At 41.1% G+C, this 18,094-nt stretch overlaps 1 protein-coding gene across 2 annotated transcripts in view; it reads left to right on the top strand.

The window, feature by feature from the left end:
• Nucleotides 1-18,094, top strand: part of WASF3 (WASP family member 3) — an 86,576-nt gene that overhangs the window by 22,073 nt on the left and 46,409 nt on the right. For both annotated transcript variants that reach the window (XM_045566933.1, XM_045566934.1), the window contains exon 2: nt 17,828-17,922. The gene's annotated coding sequence lies outside the window, so the exon portion shown is untranslated. The remainder of the gene's footprint in view (nt 1-17,827; nt 17,923-18,094) is intronic.

Raw genomic sequence — 18,094 nt, forward strand, 5'->3', positions numbered from 1 at the left:
TTATGTGTTTTAATCTTTGCTAATCTAACAAATTAAAATGGTATCTCATTGTGGCCCTAATTTGTATTTCTTTGTATTGCGTGAGATTGAGCATTTTTTCATGTTTGCTTTTCAAATAATCAGTAGATGGATCCTCCCTTGGTTCCTTTCTGTTTTTGTTCAACCAAATTCGTGGCCTACGGGGAGTCTTCTGTTTTGTGAGAGTATTAGTTTGGAAGAAGTTTCCACTTGTTCTGTCAGGAGTGAAGGTGAGTGCTAAACGTGGTTCATCCCAGGACTGGCCAAGGTGGAGTGGAGGGGGCAGTGCCCGGAGAGCAGTGGAGAGAAGCTGCCCCTGGACAGGCTGTCATGGTGGGAGCCTTTGTGATTGGCAGGTATCAAAGCCTTTCTACAAAGTGGGCCCACTGGGGATGGACACCTGCGTGGTTTAGAAGGTGACTTATGTAGGCAAGTGGTAAAGTCTTACTGAGGCTTAGAGTTTTTGGCTTTGTGTGGCATCATTCACAGATGTCTTTGTATGAAGGGTCTTCCTGTTTTGGCATTAGTTGAACTTTAAGAATATTATTTTAAACACGATTTTGCCTATGTTTAGTATTTAAATCTTTCCTTTAGTTATTTCTCCAAAGCATAACAGAGTTTGGCAGGTTTATATGTGCACTTGTCTTAAAAAAAAAATCCTGTTCCTGTAGGTTGGAATGTAATGTACCTTCTGCCTCTGACAGAATATTAAGATCTCATGCTTTGGATTTTCTTGAACACAGATAAATATACTCAGTTTGACTAGATGTATCTGGAGATTTTAATGTTAGTGAGCAGTGTCGTCACACTTCTTACGTAGTGTCTTGCCAGGCTGTCCTCCAGTGCTGCATTGATGGCAAGGCAAATGGAGGTTTACTGCCTGCTAGCTCAGTGTGCAGCAGGAATGGAAACCATGAACACGCTTTTTTGCTTTTGTGTGTGTAACTTACCCTTCCTCTTCCCCTTTGAAACCAACTCCTTTGGAAAGCTGAAACGGAAGACCCATATCTGAATAGCATGCTAACAGTATTCTCATTAATATGCTTTGTCAGTCCTCAGTTTGCAAGACGTTGTCAGGATGTTCTTGGTTTGAAGCCTGGGTGCTTTGATTTCCATCCTGTTAATTTCCATCCTATTAATTTCTCATCCGTGACCCTCTGCTGAGAGGGTTTTTTCCCCCCCTCATTTAATCACTCTTAGGAAAAAAAAATGGTAAAATTTGTGATATGTATTTTTAGTTGTTTCTATACGAATAAGATTGCCATCTCTTACTGTCTGTGTAAAGATGTAATATGGTATTTACTTTTGCTTCAGTAATTTTTTTGAATTTGGACCTTTTTTATTTGAGGAAAAAAAAAACAAAAAGAAGGTGGAAAATTGTTGATTAATCTTTTTAAATTTCTCTTTTTCTCTTTAAATGTCTTTCCTACTGCAGATGTCACCTTTAAAAGTGGGTCTTAAGCCAGAAGTATGCCCTACAAATTTACTCACGAAAAGTAATCTGGATGAGATTTAAGCTCAGGCAGATCTAGATGAGATTGTTAGATGAGGTCACCAAGGGAAGGCATACAGAGAGAGGGTCCAAATAAATATATCCAAAATCTGGTAATCTAACATTTCTCTAGTTTCTTCTATATAAAATATAGGAATGACATGCTACATAAACTTTTCATTCTTTCAGCAGTGAGTTATTGAACACCTGCTGTGTGCCGCGCCATGTACTGTTCTGGGCACTGAGGACACATCAGTGAACAAGACATTTAAAAAATCTCTGCCCTCCGGAAGCTGACATTCTAATGGGAGAAGTGGGCAATAAATGAGACAAATAAGTAAATTATATACACACAGCATATCTGAAAATAATAGATGCTAATGAAGGAAAAGAAATCATTGAAAGGGCGTAAGGCAGTTCACTTTTAGGAGGTTGCTTATTTCATAATTAGATTGTTTGCTTTTTTAAAAAAGTGCTTAGTTTTGAGAGTTCTTCATAAATATTTTTGCTGGGTAAAGAATCGTGTGTGACAGTTGTTTTTCCTATCAGCATTCTAAATATGTCAGTCCTTTGTATTCTGACCTTCATTGTTTTTGGTAATATTTAGCCACCTTAAATGTTGCCCTTATAGCAGTTTTCTGTAAGGCATATGTTTCTTTTTCCTCTGGTTGCTCTGAGTATTTTCTTTTTGTCTTTGGTTTTTGGCAGTTTGGCTGTGATGTGCCTAGGTGTGGTTTTCTTTTGTATTTATCCTCTGAGTTTGAGCTTCTTGGATCTGTGGGTTGACATCCTTCATCACATTTGGAAAATTCCCAGATTATTATTTCTTCAGATACTTCTTCCCCCCATTCTTTCTCTCCTTGCCTTCTGTGATTTCAATCACACATGTATTCAAACCATTTGGTATCATCCCATGGATCTTGGACATTTCATTTTTTTTTTCATTCTGCTTTGTCTTCAAATCAGAGACCCTTTTTCCCCCTGTGTCCAGTTTACTGTTAAGTTCATTGAATAAATTCTTTATTTCTGAAATTGTAATTTCTATTTCTAGCTTTTCTATTTACCTATTTAGTTCTTATTTTACCCTGCTGAAATTCTTCACCAGTTCATGTTCATCCGCTCATCTTTCTCAGTAGATCCTTTGGCACATTTAGCATAGTTATGTCTGCTGATTGCAACATCAGGGTCCTATATGGGTCTACCTCTATTGACTGTTTTGTTTTCTTCTTCTTTTTTTTTTTTATGGGTCATGTTCTCCTTGTGCTCTGCAATTTTTTATGGTATACTGGACGTTGTGTGTAAAGGAACAATAAATACTGAGGAATATCTACCCCTGGAAGAGGACTTGTTCTTTCTTTTGTCATACTGCTAATGTGGGGCCTGAGCTGGGTCTGGGTATTCTAGTAGCATTAGTTAGATTCAGTTCACTGCTGGTGTCATGCATTTTGAGAGTGGGATCAGGACTTCATTTTCAGCAGCATTTCCAATCTGAGCTGCACTGTGACCTCGGAGATCTCTTTACGTCTCAGAGCCAAGCTGCCAACTTCCTGAGCAGTGAGAGATCTCTGTTTTGTAGCTTGGCTGCAGGTTTTCTGCACGTTGGTGAGTTCTCTCTATTCTCCAGCCCATGGCTTACTGCTCCTCAGGAGATTTCTCTTTGCTCTACTCTTCTTTAGAGGATTTTTCTCAGCTCTTCCACCTTTCTCCTGGTGCAAGACAAGCTGTTGTTCTGCATCTGGGGACTTCACAGGTACCCGAGATAGGGGACCTCTCAACTCTCCTGCCCTGGCTCCTTGGGCCCTACCCCTGTGTATTTGGTAAGGGCCCACAGGAAAGAGTTGGCAGGTGGTGCAGACGTGCCGTGTGTTTGGGGATCTGTCATTTCAGCTCACATGCAGACATTAAAAGTTTGTTGGCAGTTCAGCTGCTATCTTCTAACCCCTATCTGTGGCAGATGCTTTTTCTTTTTGTCACTTTGCCAGGGATAAAAACAACTGTGGATTACCACTTTCCTTAGAAGGCCTTGTTGATACCTGGTATTTACTTCATTTAGGTTTCTTTGTGTTTTGAGCTAAGTGTCGGGGCAGATTTTCTCTTTGTAATGTTATGGAACAGAGGTTACAGTCATCCCATGGGGTTTGATTCATTTAGACAAAGTGGACAAAATATTTCCAAAGGCATCGTCTATGAATGGACTGGGGAGTTCAAACCTTGCCTTTGCCACTCAGAAGCCTTGTGGTAGTATCCAGTTACCTTCTCTCTGAAAGTACTCATTTGTTGGTTGGAGGTTATAGCTCCCTCCTCTGCCATCCTCTTTGGGCTGTGAAGATTAAATCATGTAATGTATGCAGAAGTACATAGTAGACATTCCAGGGCTTGAATGGTTTGCCTAGAATTACTGCACAGAGGGATGTTGAGATTTACCTTTAATAGTGGGGTGGGCAGTAAGGGGAGTGGAATAGCTTACCTGATAGCTTTACCTTTCCAGAGTTTATCTTCACAGTGAGATTGTTATTTCAAATGAGAGAATGTCAGGCTAGTGTTTTAAAGCATAGTCTCTGAAACCAGATTTTCTAGGTTTGACTCTCATCTCTGTTATGTTTTGCGTAATCTTGGGCAAGCCACTTCACTTCTCTGTTCCTGTTTTCTTGTCTGTAAAGTGGGGGTACTCGTAGCACCCCTTCCTAGGGTTGCTGTGCGGATTGAGTGGGAGGCAGGGCATTGCAGGCCCGGCAAACGTCAACTGCGGGGCTTCTCCTTTGCTCCTTTCTGAATGCCCCATGTCAGGGCAGACCCATTCCTGGTTAGCTTTTCAGCCCAGCAGAGAATTAAAGATACAAATCCCGACTGAAAAGGTGTTTTTAATAAGGCGTCTCACACTGCTTACAGGAGCTGGGGCACTCTGTGTTGGGTGGTTGGTGTTAGAGGCCAGGTGCCTGAGCTCCTCTTTCATGACGTTCATCTCCTTGTGTTGCGGTCTTGGGCAGAAGAGGAACAGCAGCATACATGTGTGCAGCCTCCGAGAAGAAGCAGCGCCACGGCACTGGGGAGTCTTGATGTCTGTTCTGCTCTCCGAACCCTCTGTCCGTCTCCTCACTTCTGTCTTTCCCCCTCTCCCTAATGGTCGCAGGACTGTGGTGTGTGGCAGTGGTGATCGCTGTCTTTGTGGTAGGGTAGATGTGATCAGCATATGGTTCTCTGAGGTTGAGAATGCTTAAATTTATAGATTATGTAAGAGGGAGGGCCGTGCTATGTTGAAATCCATGATTTTCTTGATTTCTATAATGTCTTCAGTATTTTTAGTACTCATGCACTTGCTTTCAAATGGATATTAAAAATTGCTGATCACTTTTTATGTTAAGATTTAAGGTCACTTGGCTGTGCAGAAGCTTTTTAATTTGATCAGGTCTCATTTATTTGTTTTCATTGCTGCTGTGATTGCCCTTGGGGTCTTCTCCATAAATTCTTTGCCTAGGCCGATGTCTTTAAGAGTTTTCCCAACATTTTCCTCTAGAATTCTTAAGGTTTCACGTCTTAGGTTTAAGTCTGTTATCCATCCTGAGTTGATTTTTGTGGGAGATGAGAGGTGAGGATGCAGTTTCAATCTTCTGCATGTGGTTATCCAATTTTCCCAGCACCATTTATTGAATAGTGATTCTTTTCCCCAGTGTGTATTTTTGTCTGCTTTGTCAAAGATTAGATGGCAGTATAAGGATGGTTTTATATCTGGGTTCTCAGTCCTGTCCAAAGTCTATATCTCTGTTCTTGTGCCAGTGCCATGCTGTTTTGGTTATCATTAGAGCGAATAAACAACCTGCAGAATGGGAGGAAATATTTGGGTGCTACATGTCCGATAAAGGGCTGATAACTAGAATCTATATAGTACTTAAGAAAATTACCAAGAAAAAATCAACCCCATTAAAAAGTGGGCAAAGGACATGAACAGAAACTTTGCAAAAGAAGACAGGCTAATGGCCAACAAACACAAAAACTGCTCAATGTCTCTGATCATCAGAGAAATGCAAATGAAAACCACAATGAGATATCACCTAACTCCAGGGAGAACTGCTGGCATGGATGTGGAGAGATAGGAACACTCTTAAACTGCTGGTGGGACTGCAAATTAGTACAACCTCTGTGGAAAATAATTTGAAGATATCTCAAAGAACTAAAAATAGAAATACCATTTGATCCAGCAATCCCACTACTAGGCATCTACCCAAAGAAAAAAAGACATTTTACAATAAAGCATCTGCAGTCAAACGTTTATGGTAGCACAGTTCACAATTGCAAAGATGTGGAAACAACCTAAGTGCCCATCAATACATGAGTGGATTAATAAAATGTGGTATATGTATACTATGGAATACTACTCAACCATAAAAAACAATGGTGAACTAACACCTCTTATATTATCTTGGATAGAGATTGAGCCCATCCTTCAAAGTGAAGTATCACAAGGATGGAAAAACATGCACCACATGTACTCGCCATCAAATTGGTACTAACTGATCAACACTTAGGTGCTCACATGGAAGTAACATTCATTGGGTGCCAGGCAGGTGGTAGGGGGAGGTGGGGATGGGTAAACTCATAACTAATGGGTGTGGAGTGCACTGTGTGGGGGATGGGCACACTTACAGCTCTGGCTTGGGCGATGCAAAGGCATTACATGTAACCAAAGTGTACCCCCATAATATTCTGAAATTTAAAAAATAAATAAATTGGAAAAAAAAGATTTAAGATCATAAATTTTAAGCATTGAGATGGATAAAAATGGTACCTAATCTCTATGTATTACTAATAACATGAAAAGTGATATAATTACACATCTTTGGTATCTGAATCATAGCATTTATTTTAGGAAATTTCCCTGGAATTCCATCTATCCCAGTAGCTGCAAAGGGAGAAGAGAAAACTGTACATGAAATTTCCTGGGGTGCCTTTTAATTTCAAGTTATGTTGACTATCTCTGTATACAGGTTTGTTGCCACTTTGATTTCTTCAGCTTACTTTATATGTGGAGTCCCATAGTAATTTAATCATTACTCTTGTGCTAAAAGGTTCTACAGAGGTGAGGTCGGCCTTTGTGAACGTGTGCTCTCGAGACTTTGAAAGAAGCTGCCGTCAACGTAGTGGGGATGAAGGTAGACGGAACAGAATCTGGATCTTGGTAGCCTCGTGCCTTTGGGGTTAACAGACTCAGCTGGCATTTTATGCAGAATTCAAGCTATTAACAGAAAACTCTACAAAGTAAATGGAGTTTTACTTAAGATAAACATGAGGATTTGAAATATGAGAGTATCTACTGCTTGGAATACCCACATTTCTGTTCCCCTTCAGTGAGTAAATGATCATTACTCATTATCTTTATTTGTAGAAATGGAAGAAGAGCAGGGTCAGGGACATCTAGCACATTGGCCGCTGGCCACAAACATGAGCTTTGTTGTTTGGAGACAAATCAGTGCTACCACCGTAACCTCAGAGGGACCGAGGAAAAGACGTGTCATCTGCGTACAGAAATGTGGTGGTATTAGCACTCCCTCTTTGCCACGTGGGCTAAGTAAGGATGCCAGATTGTGGTGGCTGCGCTTGGCTGCAGACAGGGTGTGTGTTTTGCTTTCAGTAGTAGGTGAATAATATCTACCATTTATTAAATGCCTCTGCCACCTTGCTGTGTTCTTTGCCCATGAGAGCTCATCCTCCCCTCATCTTCACACTCTAAGGAGAGGTATGATTAGCCTTATTTTTACACATGGAGAGACTGAGCTCAGACAGTAATAATTCTCCCAAGGCCCAGAGCTTTTGGTGGTGGATCCCGGATGGAACTCAAAGCTCTGACGCCCAACACCTCTGTCATTTCCCCTTTGCCATGCAGTCTCTGGTCCTCAGAAAATGTTTCTTACAAGATCATATTAGATGCCACTATTGAAGTGATTGCTGCTTAAATAATCAGAGATGGAATTTAATGCTAGAAGTATTTTTGGTACTAATGAGTTACTTTCTAGGTGACTGAAATTTTACATTCATTTCTGGGAGGTGGTCATTTTTTTCCACCTTGTTTTATTTAATCACCTTCATAAATTATACTCTTGTAGTGTGGTGGTGAGCCATATAGCTCCTGATTACTTTAGATATAGTGTGAGTTAGGGTTGACTAGAGGCTCAGGAGAACCGAATGTAGACATGCTGTAAAATGTTATTGCTGTGTTTATCAGTCTTGTTTGAACACGTAGGGTCCCCTGTGGGTGGAAGTTTATGGACTCATTTGTTATGGTGGCTGCTACTATACTTTATCCTCTGAGAGAAAAAAGAAAAACTGAAGTTATTTGTTGAATTGCACATCAAATCTTTATGTCAGGCTTAGTATTACAGAGCTAGCTTTGAAATATAGTTGGATTTTGGAATAGGTAAAAATTGTCGTGGTAATAATGAAAAAATACTTCTGCAATGCAGCATTTACATCTTATTTCCCTCAGATTGTGTGTAGATTTCATAAGTATTTTTTGTGCATTTACAATAATTTTCTTTATTTTCTTTGTCCAGATTTAAGATTTTGCATATTTAATGAAACTAAATGGTAATCTTGACTTGGTTATGATCTAACTTCATTAGTATCCAACAGATTGCTGACTCTGTGGTATTTTAGCCCAGGATGCTTGTTATCTGATTTTTAAGTACAGGTTTGAAGAGGAGGGAGATGAGGGCCGTGGGGAGTAAGAGTTACTATCATCTCAAAATAGCTGTGGATGTGCAGAGCTCCAGGTGCGAGCTGAAGGTAGAGAAGGCGGCACTGTCCTGCAGCCCCCTATGTAGGGGCCTGGGTGGTGCCATTGTAGGGGTTGGACTGTGGTTGATGTGAGGATGGATTAGAAAGTCAAGATCCAGAGAGCCAGCAGGTTGGAAGTTAAAGGTGAGCATTCTGGCACCTGAACAGGAACCAGGTGAATATTCAGGAATCAAAGTAGGTCAAATTAAGGATGTAAAAACGCAGATTTAACTAGTGGATTGGGTGAGTAGGTGCTCAGGGAGCAACATGAAGTCAGATGTAGGTGTGGGAGAAGGGCAGGAAGTAAAGCCAGTGAGATATAAGGCCACTTTAACCACAGGTAAGGAAGCCTCTTTAGTGCTTATTTATGACGGCCTGTGAACAGCTTCAAGGATTTTCTTGTTGGAGATGAAAAGGTGGTACCAAAGCTAATGGCGATGCCCTGGTTTGGTTGCTAAAGTTAGGGAGACATTTGTCTACTAGATTATTCTTTGACAGGTGGCATCATAAACAGCAATTAATGTATGCCTATTACATAGTGCATGGTATTATTTTAGACATTTAAGAAATATGATACAGTTCTTGCCCTCAAAGGGCTTCTGATTGAGTTGGTAAGACAAATCCTAGGCCTCCAAGCGTCGAGCACAGTGGAAAGTAGCCCATGGCTGATACTCCCAGTGAGTTCTGTCAGAGTTAGGAGGAAGGGGTGGTCTAGCTGGGTTGGGGTGGTCGTGAAACTGTAGTGAAGAAGATAGAGTCATAGAAGGAGTGGAGTTTGGATGAACTGCAGGACTTAGGTGAAGTTGATATAAGTGAGCATTATCTCCCGCCTTTACTGACTGTGATTTTTGGGTGAGTGTTCCACTCTTTAAGCCAATTTCCTAATTTTCCTCATTTGTAAGATATTTAATAGTTAAAGTAATTCCTATCTTGCTGGCATCAGGGTTGTTGTGGATTAAATGAGATGATTTATGTGAGAGCCCTTTGTAAATGGCACTGTGGATTCAAATGTAAGTTATTAATAATTTGCCATTTGCAGTGGCCTGTTGGATAACAGCTTTGTTTTAATTCATTCACCGTATGTAAATGAGGTGGTACTCTGGCAATCAGAGCTGTTTAATGAAGGTCATGATTAGACGTAGAGGGAAAGAGTCAGGAGACTGTTTTTAAGTAAGGTTAGAATATGCCTGAAATTTTACTTACAAACTTATAAATACATAATTAGTATTTGAAAATCAATATTTAATGTGTCTCTAAAGTGTTTTATAGTTTTTTGGTTAATAAAAAGAGGAACTGTACCGAAGAGTAAGTTACTGAGCTGTAAAAAAAAAAAAAAGTAAGAGTCCACTTAGTAACAAAATTACAGATGCTTCTCATTCTACATTCTAAAACAGGCTATTTTTAGCATCTCTTTGAATCAGGGATGAATTCTAGTTATAGGGTTCAGTAATTAAAGTGGAGAAAAATATAAAGGAGTTTAGGCAAGAAAATCTTTTTACTTGGGTTGGATTTGTTTTAAGATTTAAGCCGTTGTCTCAGGGGCCTCCCTGGAAGCCACTGCTTTGCAATCTTTGTGGGGTCAGGAGCAATAGGAAGTGCCAAAAGATCAGCCAAGGACATAGCGACCCACTTTTTAAAACAGGGGAGCTTTAAAAATTCTGGAAATCTAGGATTTCTTAACTGGTAAACTTGTATCTATGCTGTCTGCAAAATCCAGACAAAGTTTCAAGGACCCTTTGGTCTTACCCTGTCTGTCCTGTCCTGGGGCCCTTCCCTCTGGCCAGCTTGCTGCTTCCCTGGGACCTTCACCCCTCTGTCCCTGGCACCTGTTCCGCCTGACCCTGTTTTCCTCCAGCTCTCAGGCCGCCTCTGAGTATCGCTAAAGAAAACAGCTTAATGATGCCGATTGGTACCAGTCCACATTTGTGTTTAATTATTGCAGATTGCTCCGTGATGTTGCTACACAGCTTTTTTCCTTGCTCCTAGTCAGCAGTCTTTCCTCAAGCTGGAAGCCTTATTTTATCACCAGCAAGTTATTATTATTTTATCTTTTTATGCCCATTGCAAAGAAGCTCATTTAACTGTTTGGTGAAATTGAAACAACTGTTGTGTTGACTCACATTCTCATGCTTTTTGCCTGTGTAGCACTTGGAAGTGGTGATCACAGAGCCAGCACAAGGTCACTAAATACATGGCAAGGCCAGCTTTTCTGGTTGGAATAGGTCAGGAAGGTGCATTGTGATTTTTTTTTTTTTTTAACCCAGGCATTTGAGAAAATTGGCTTCTTTGACAAATGCTTTTTGACTGTTGTCTATGTGCCAATCATTGTGCTAAGTGCTAGGAATTTAAGAAAAAGAAAAAAAGATTGTCACAGTGAAGAATAGAGTAGGGGTCAAAAGTATTAGGACTCACAGGTGGCTGCCCAGGCCAGACCTGTCTACTGTAAACATTTTTTTTTTTTTTAAAGCTTAACAGTCACATGTAGGCAGAAGCACCATATAATTACATAATCCATTTTTCCTTCGAAAACCAATTATATTTACTACGGATTTCTGACCATTTTCGACCCTTAAAATTGAAGTAGAGGCTCTTTGATCTCCAGCAGTTCAGTACTTTGTGTTGCCGTAATGAATAACCAGGCAAATTTAAGAGTAGGGCTGAATCTGAACTTCTTAAATCACCTTGGTTTTAGGTATTCGTTTGCTCATTTGTTCATTATTTGTTTTGTTCTGGACCACATTGATCGAGAGGTTGGTGTGAACTGGGTGAGCCCTGGGGCTGACACCGAGGTGCAGTGACACTCTCCCAGCCCTGGTGGCTTGCACAGCCGCTGGGGTGGCACCTGGTGGCGCAGTAAGTAGCAGTGGCTGGTGTTCTTTATTGCTCGTTACCGCGTGGCCGGCCAGCCCTTCCCACGGTTAGCTCGTTTAACTCTCACAGCCTCCTCTTGGTAGGTGGGGAAACGTGGGTTTAAATAGACGGCCGAAGTCTCCGGGGTGTCAGCGGAGGAGCCGGTGGCGCTGTCTGTGCCGGGCCTGTGAAGGGGAAGGTTCTGCGAGGAGCTGAGCGGGCTGCACGGGAGAAGGGGACCCGGAGGCCTGGCGAGGGGGAGCCGCGGTGTAGAGAAGCAGCGTCGGGGAGGTCGGAGCGTCAGGAGAAGCGGGGCGAGGCCGCCCAGGAAAGGCGGCAGTGGACGCTGCTCTCAGGAATGGGACTCGCTGCCCTGGGGCGCTGCGGGCACAGGGTGGGGGGGCTGGCTGTGTGACGGGGAGGGTGTGGCTGTGTGGCCTCCTTGCTGGGCAGCACCGGAGGCTGGAGGACGGCCGTCCCCGCCCTCAGGGCCGTGGGAGCCGGTCGAGGGGGAAGGCTCCTGCGGACTCCGGCCTCAGTGGGCGAGCAGGAAGCCCCGGTTTGAAGTTGCGAGGATGAAGGCTTTAACTGAGTGTAAAGAAAGCCTTATTTCAAAGCTACAGAGTGAGTCGGGTTACAAATCATGAACTCCCAATGTGTTTGAGCGGAGTGGACAGGGATGTGCCAGAGACCCTTCGCTTAGCGAGAGGTAGAGCTCTCAGGCCCCTTCGCCCAGCAGTGCCGGTTCCAGTGTGTGGGGCCGTAAGTTTCCTGTCGCCTTCCAGGAGATGGACAGGCAGATGGACACGTGCTCTCTGTTTCAGGAGCAAGCTCTGCCTCTGGGAACTCTTTGACCACCTCTTGATATTCAGGTGGTGAGAGCAGTTATCTTCATATAACTTTGCATACTCCATACAGCTTAAAGAACAGAAATCAGTCTCTTGATGTCACTGTTCCACATGCAAATTGTAGATCTTTTCTTGTTTACTGCAGCTGGAACCAGTCTTCCCTCATAGCACTCTGTGTGTGCAGTAGGATACTTTGAGAGAGAGCTCATATTATTCATATTATGTATCACAGTATACTGTGTTAGAATTGTTCTGTCTTATTATTAGTTATTAATCTTGTACTGTGCCTAATTATAAATTTAACTTTATCATAGGTATGTAGATACAGGAAAAAACATAGTACATACAGGGTTTGGTACCATCTGCTGTTTCAGTCATCCACTGGGGGTCTTGGAACATACCCACCACTGTTTCTGTCTTGCCACATTGCATCTTCCAGCTTATGGTGTGGTGCCTTTTTGTATATAGCTTCACCTTTGTCTGATTCATGGTTATATTTCTGATTCATTGTAGGAAGCTAGAGTCAAAAGACAAAATTAAAAATCTAGTTAAAAAAATTAAAGATCTGAGCTGAGCATGGTGGCGTGAGCCTGTACTCCCAGCTGCTCATGAGGCTGGGGTGGGAGGATCACTTGAGTCCAGGAGTTCCAGGCTGCAGTGCACTGTGAATACATCTGTGGATAGCCACCGCACTCCAGCCTGGGTGACATAGCAAGACCCCATCTCTTAAAAAAATTTAAGATCTAATTGGCTTTTATTTGCAGTTCTAGAATCGTCAACACCTCATTCTATAAAACAGCGTGAGTGTTCCAATGAGCTGAGCAGAGGAGCTTGGCTTTGTAGGTAGAACAGGGCTGAAGAAAGCAGAAACAAGGAATGAAAAACAGATTGGTCATTTCAAAATTACTTTGCTTATGGGATTAAAACAGGGAACTTATTATGCCCGGTTCTTGTAAACTGGGCCTCTTCTGATTGGTCGCTCTAAACTCCTGGTGTTTTTTGGAAACTGGCCTGTTCAGAGTTTGGTTTGAGTACCTGGCAGTTACCACCAGAGACTCCATTATGCTTTGGTCTGGTCTGCAGGGACCAAGTGCAGGAGCTTAGTCTGAAATAATGGCCTCCCCTAAACTTTGTTTAGAGTGGTTCACATGGCCCAGATCTGAGCTGTTGAGAGTCTCTGGCCCGAGGCTGTTAGCCCATAAGTATGAGCCAGTCATGGATCTTTGCAAAGTCATATTATGTGTCAGGAATTGATTGCCTTTTGTCCATATTTTGCTAGGCCTTTATTGTTCATTAAATGGGAGAAAATATTATTTTATGACCTTTGTATTTAGGTCTATGATAATTTTTGAATGAGTAAAGAACTCAACACTGGGAGAGTTTTTCTTCATCTCTCTCAATTAATGCAGTCTCATTAATTATTAAAGTGAATGTGCACCTTGCTGACAGTGTGATACACATAGGTGTTCAGTCAGCTAACGTTATTTTTAACTCATACTAGTGTCCTTTCTGCTGCTCATTTTGTATTTACACTTTTTTACTCCTTTCCACCAGATACAACTTTCTGGGGCAAAGACCTTATCTTATTAATAATTTAGCATCGCTTTTGCCTTGCTTTCTGTAAGAGTTCACTTGTACGTTGAATTGAACGGGGAGCCAGCTGAGCGTGTTCTTGTTGGCTCTGATTTAAAAAGACGCAGGACGGTTCTTGCACTGGGGAGTCGAAGCTCAGGTTGTCGACCTAAGAGACCAACGGGAGAAGCACAAAGTTGCTGTTTTATTGTGCTAAGCATATACTTCTTGCTAAAAAATTTGTATTTAACATTCTTATGAGATATGATTTCTCTGAAGCTTATAGTGACTACATGTCCTATAGTGTCTGACAATCTTGTAAATAGAAACTTATGTGTGAATAGTTAAAAACATTGGTGACATGATGTTATGGGTAGAAGTGAAAAGAATGTAGACTTTCAGCCTGGTTTAGGGGGTAAAGCTGGAAAATGAAGTGGGGAAATAGAGCTGCTCTAGAGCATATGTGAGTATTATTATATACACGCAGGCTTCCGATTTCTGGAAAACTGGAATTGGAAGCTTAAGAGAGAGGTCAAGGACCAAAATAGTAAACAAATCCGAATACAATCAGATTAGGATAATATTGGCAGATTAACGATGAGTTATTTAGATACAACCTGTTCTCAGGTTAAACATTTTCATATCACAGAATTCTTTATTTCATGTTGACCTTGGATGTCCTGGATCATTAAGATCAAAGGACATATTACTAGGGGAAACTTTATTATCAGTGACCTTGTACAGTGCCCTGTAGAACAAAATTAGATATTTCATGAGCAATTCATTTATTTCTCTCATCAGAGTACAGAGGGGTGAACTGCTCACGTGGTCAATGGTCTGTAATGTGCTTGAAATCACCTGACCTCGTGCTGGGTTTCATAGAGCTGTCCAGTCTTCTCCCCTCCCCTTATTTTTCTTCTTTTTCTTCTTCTTCTTCTTCTTCTTTTTTTTTTTTTAAGAAAAAGGCCTTTTTAAAAAATAGGTGGTTATTTATCTTGGCTCAACTTTGGTCTGTGACTGTTCCCTAAATTGTGACTTGTTGTGGTTTCATGATGTAGTTTGTCTTTTCCTTTTTCCCCTGAATGGTACGAGGAGTTTTTGCTTGGTAGTAGTATTGGAACAGTTAGGCTGAGACTTGGAGACAGCATGACAGCATTTTGATGCGACCACCTTGAAGGCATTATTTGGACCCTGAATGAACATGGATACATGTTTGATGGGGTTTTGAACAAAGATCACCCAGTTTTTCTGTTCATTGATTTGTTCATTCTTTTATTAAAAAAACATTTGAATGTCCATTTGCTTTTCATCACAGTATTTCTTTTCTCAGATATTGGTAATAACATCTTCACCCCAACCGTCTCAAGCTAAGAACCTTAGAGTGGTATTGTCCAACACAGTAGCCACTAGCCACATGTTGCTATTTAAATTAACATTAATTAAAATGAAATAAAATAAAAAATTCAGTTCCTCAGTCATAGTAGCCACATTTCAAGTGTTCAGTCCAGTGCTCCATGTGGCTGGAGGGCTCCAGGTTGGAGGGTGATGCTCTAGAACGTTTCTGTCTCCAGGGAAGTTCACCTGGACAGCCCTGCCTCACCTGACTCCACACTCAGAGTCCACTTTATTGCCCAAGACCTGTGTGTCTCAGATTTGTTCACTTTAAAAAATTCTCCTTTGTCTTAGTTTAGGTCTTCATCATCTGTCACCTGAATTAGGGCTCAAATTCAGTTACCAGTTCTGTGAGGCCTTCCTTGCCACTGGCCCTATGCCTGGTGGCAGCCACCTTCTCCCTTGTACTCTGTGCAGACCATATGCACACCTGTGAGAGCCCTGGTCCCACGGAATGCTACCTGCTCGTTTACACAACTTGTCTTTTGGTGGACCGAGAGGTTCTTGAGGGTGCAGGATTGGGCTTTGGTCATTCCAAGGTAGGGGCATACATAACCACAATAAATACGTGTTTATTGAGCAGGTAGAAAGAGGCACAGGTGGTTGTAGGAGGGCATAGTAGGTTGTATTCTGAAGGCTAGAGACCTTTGGATACCTGGAAGCGAGATGAGAGGAGGGCATTTCTGGCACCGGGAGCATCAGGGACCTGAGCCCAGAGGTAGGAAATTACAAGGCAGTTGTGATCCTAGGCAGTAGGCACCATGAAGTGCTGTCAGCACCACTCAGAGCTCCACCATGGACGTAAACCGACTTGCAGTGATTGTGTCGCATGTAAATGTGCTTCCCTGTGCTGGCCAGTACTGTCCCTCTTAGTAGAGGTGCTGTGTTTCATGCTTATAACCTTAACCTGTAACTCCAAAGGAGTTAAAGATATGCTTTCCCCTGTAAAATGGAGGCTACATACTCGACAAAGTCTAGTTAATTCCTTAAGACCTTTATGATTCCTGACATGTTAGAAATGTTAGCAGTTCAGTAGGACAGTAAAATGCAATTTAAGACTGTTCTTAACAGTCGTATATAGATGTTAAGAACAGTGACTTTGTAGTCACATTCATTGAGACTCCTTTTCCTAGCTGTGTGAGCCTGAACAAGTCACCTTTTGATCCTAATTTCTTCATTTTTCAATGGAGGTATTGTCTGATATATGTGAGGGGTTAGCACTATGTTTAGTCTTGAATGAAACATTTATCAAATAATAGCTCATAACAGAAACAATTCCATAGCCTTGCACATAAATGTGAAAATTCATAATCGTGTTTCCCAGAGGAAGAGTTAACACATGATTCTTAAACATAAACGGTCATCAGGAAAGTACATAGGATGTGGGATGCTGCCCTTGCCCCTAGGCACAGTTAGCTAGGTACAGCCATCTCTGAAGGGAAGTGTGTAGTGCTGGTTACTCTCAAAAGCATCAAGTCAAACCAGCTGATCTGATAGAGGTAAAATTAGGCCTGGATAATCTAAAACCCAGGGATAATTTTCTGTATTTGGAAATAAGGTGATTACTTATGCAAATTACTTAGGAAAAATTCACTTTTCTCTTTTCCTCTGCATAATCAAGAGCGTGCTGTACAGCTGCTCCTAAGGAAGAGAAGGAAAGTGGTGTGCCGCTTTCAATTTTAAATAAGTAAAAATAGGACATGTATAAAATAGAGTATCACAGAATGATCATTCCATTTTTTTTATAATAATATACTTTCAAAAGGATGGTGGCAGTCTTCACTGTGTAGGTTCTTGAAATCTCTTGGCCTGCACGGAATTCATACATGTTGAGATGATTCTTTCTAGTAGACACAAAGTTGCTTTTCTTCCATACTGAAATCTCACAATTCCTACTTTCCCATGCTCCACCCACCGCCGGACCTTCCAGAAGTTGTTTGGCATACCTCACCACACCTCTGAGCTGCTGTGCTCTCGCTTTCTTGCATCCACCTTATTGAATTAAAATTATCTGCATATATTAATATCTGTCACCCTCATAAGGCTGAGTATATTCACAAGCAGGCATTTTCTTATTCCTGTGTATGTGTTCAGTATTTAAAGAGGGGCTGACTTATACAAGATGCTTGGTAAAGTTTTGCTGGCTGCATGGATGTGTGCCCGTTCACTAAATTTTTCTTACGTATTCTTCCCAAGTACACCATATCTCTGAAATGATAGGAAACTGTATGACACTTCTTATTACACTTCTTGTTACCACAGTAGCTTTGGCACATTGGTAAACATTTATCCATTTATCCCATTGCTCTGTGTCCTTGCTGTTAATATCCACTTTCCTGGAAACACTTTCCAGGGTCCATGTGGCAATCATTGAATCTTTGTTTCTATTTCATCCCCATGCGTACTAGTAAAATATTTATAAAATGACCACCAAGATTTTTATTGAGTTTGTTACAGGGAAAATGAATACAAATGCTCTTATCAGGTACAGTTCTTCTGCGAATGATAAGCATTATTCGGTTCATGCTGTAGGTAGTAACGAAACCTAAAATGTGTGTGTTGTTGAGTAAATGAATTGAGTAGTGTAGTTGAGCATACCTACAATATACTTGACTTTGGTTTTCTGCCCTTGGCTGTTATTTACTGTGAGTCCTTGAAGTTAATTTCAGAGGTTATTCCAGGGTAAGGAGTTGGAATTATACAAGAATCCACATACCTTATTAGCTCCTAGCTTAAACTAATTAAAAAAGAACTAGTTCTGGGATTAGAGCTCCCTTGATGAAATTATTGAAATGTGAAATTTGAATTTAAGACTTTCTTGAAAACATAAATGCGTTTTGCCTACTGGTAATTAATTTTGGGTTTTTTTTCCCCCTTTTCTTTTTAGTTTTAATTTTGATTGCTGTTACTACTGATATCTGAGCCAAAGTGGTGATGCTACTCGAGGGAAATTACTGCAACCCCTAAGTCAACGATTGTATGGTAAGAGTGTGTGCCTTTTACCCTTGAAGCCATTTAATTTCTATAACATTACAGTTTAGAAATTTAATTGGAAATAGAATAGCATAAAATATTTTAATGTTTTTGAATATTTAATATTAATGTTTTAATATATAAATATGAGCAGGTAATATTTTAGAGCTTTAGATCCTAA

This window comes from Lemur catta, chromosome 13 (assembly GCF_020740605.2).
Source record: "Lemur catta isolate mLemCat1 chromosome 13, mLemCat1.pri, whole genome shotgun sequence".
Lineage (NCBI taxonomy): Eukaryota > Metazoa > Chordata > Mammalia > Primates > Lemuridae > Lemur > Lemur catta.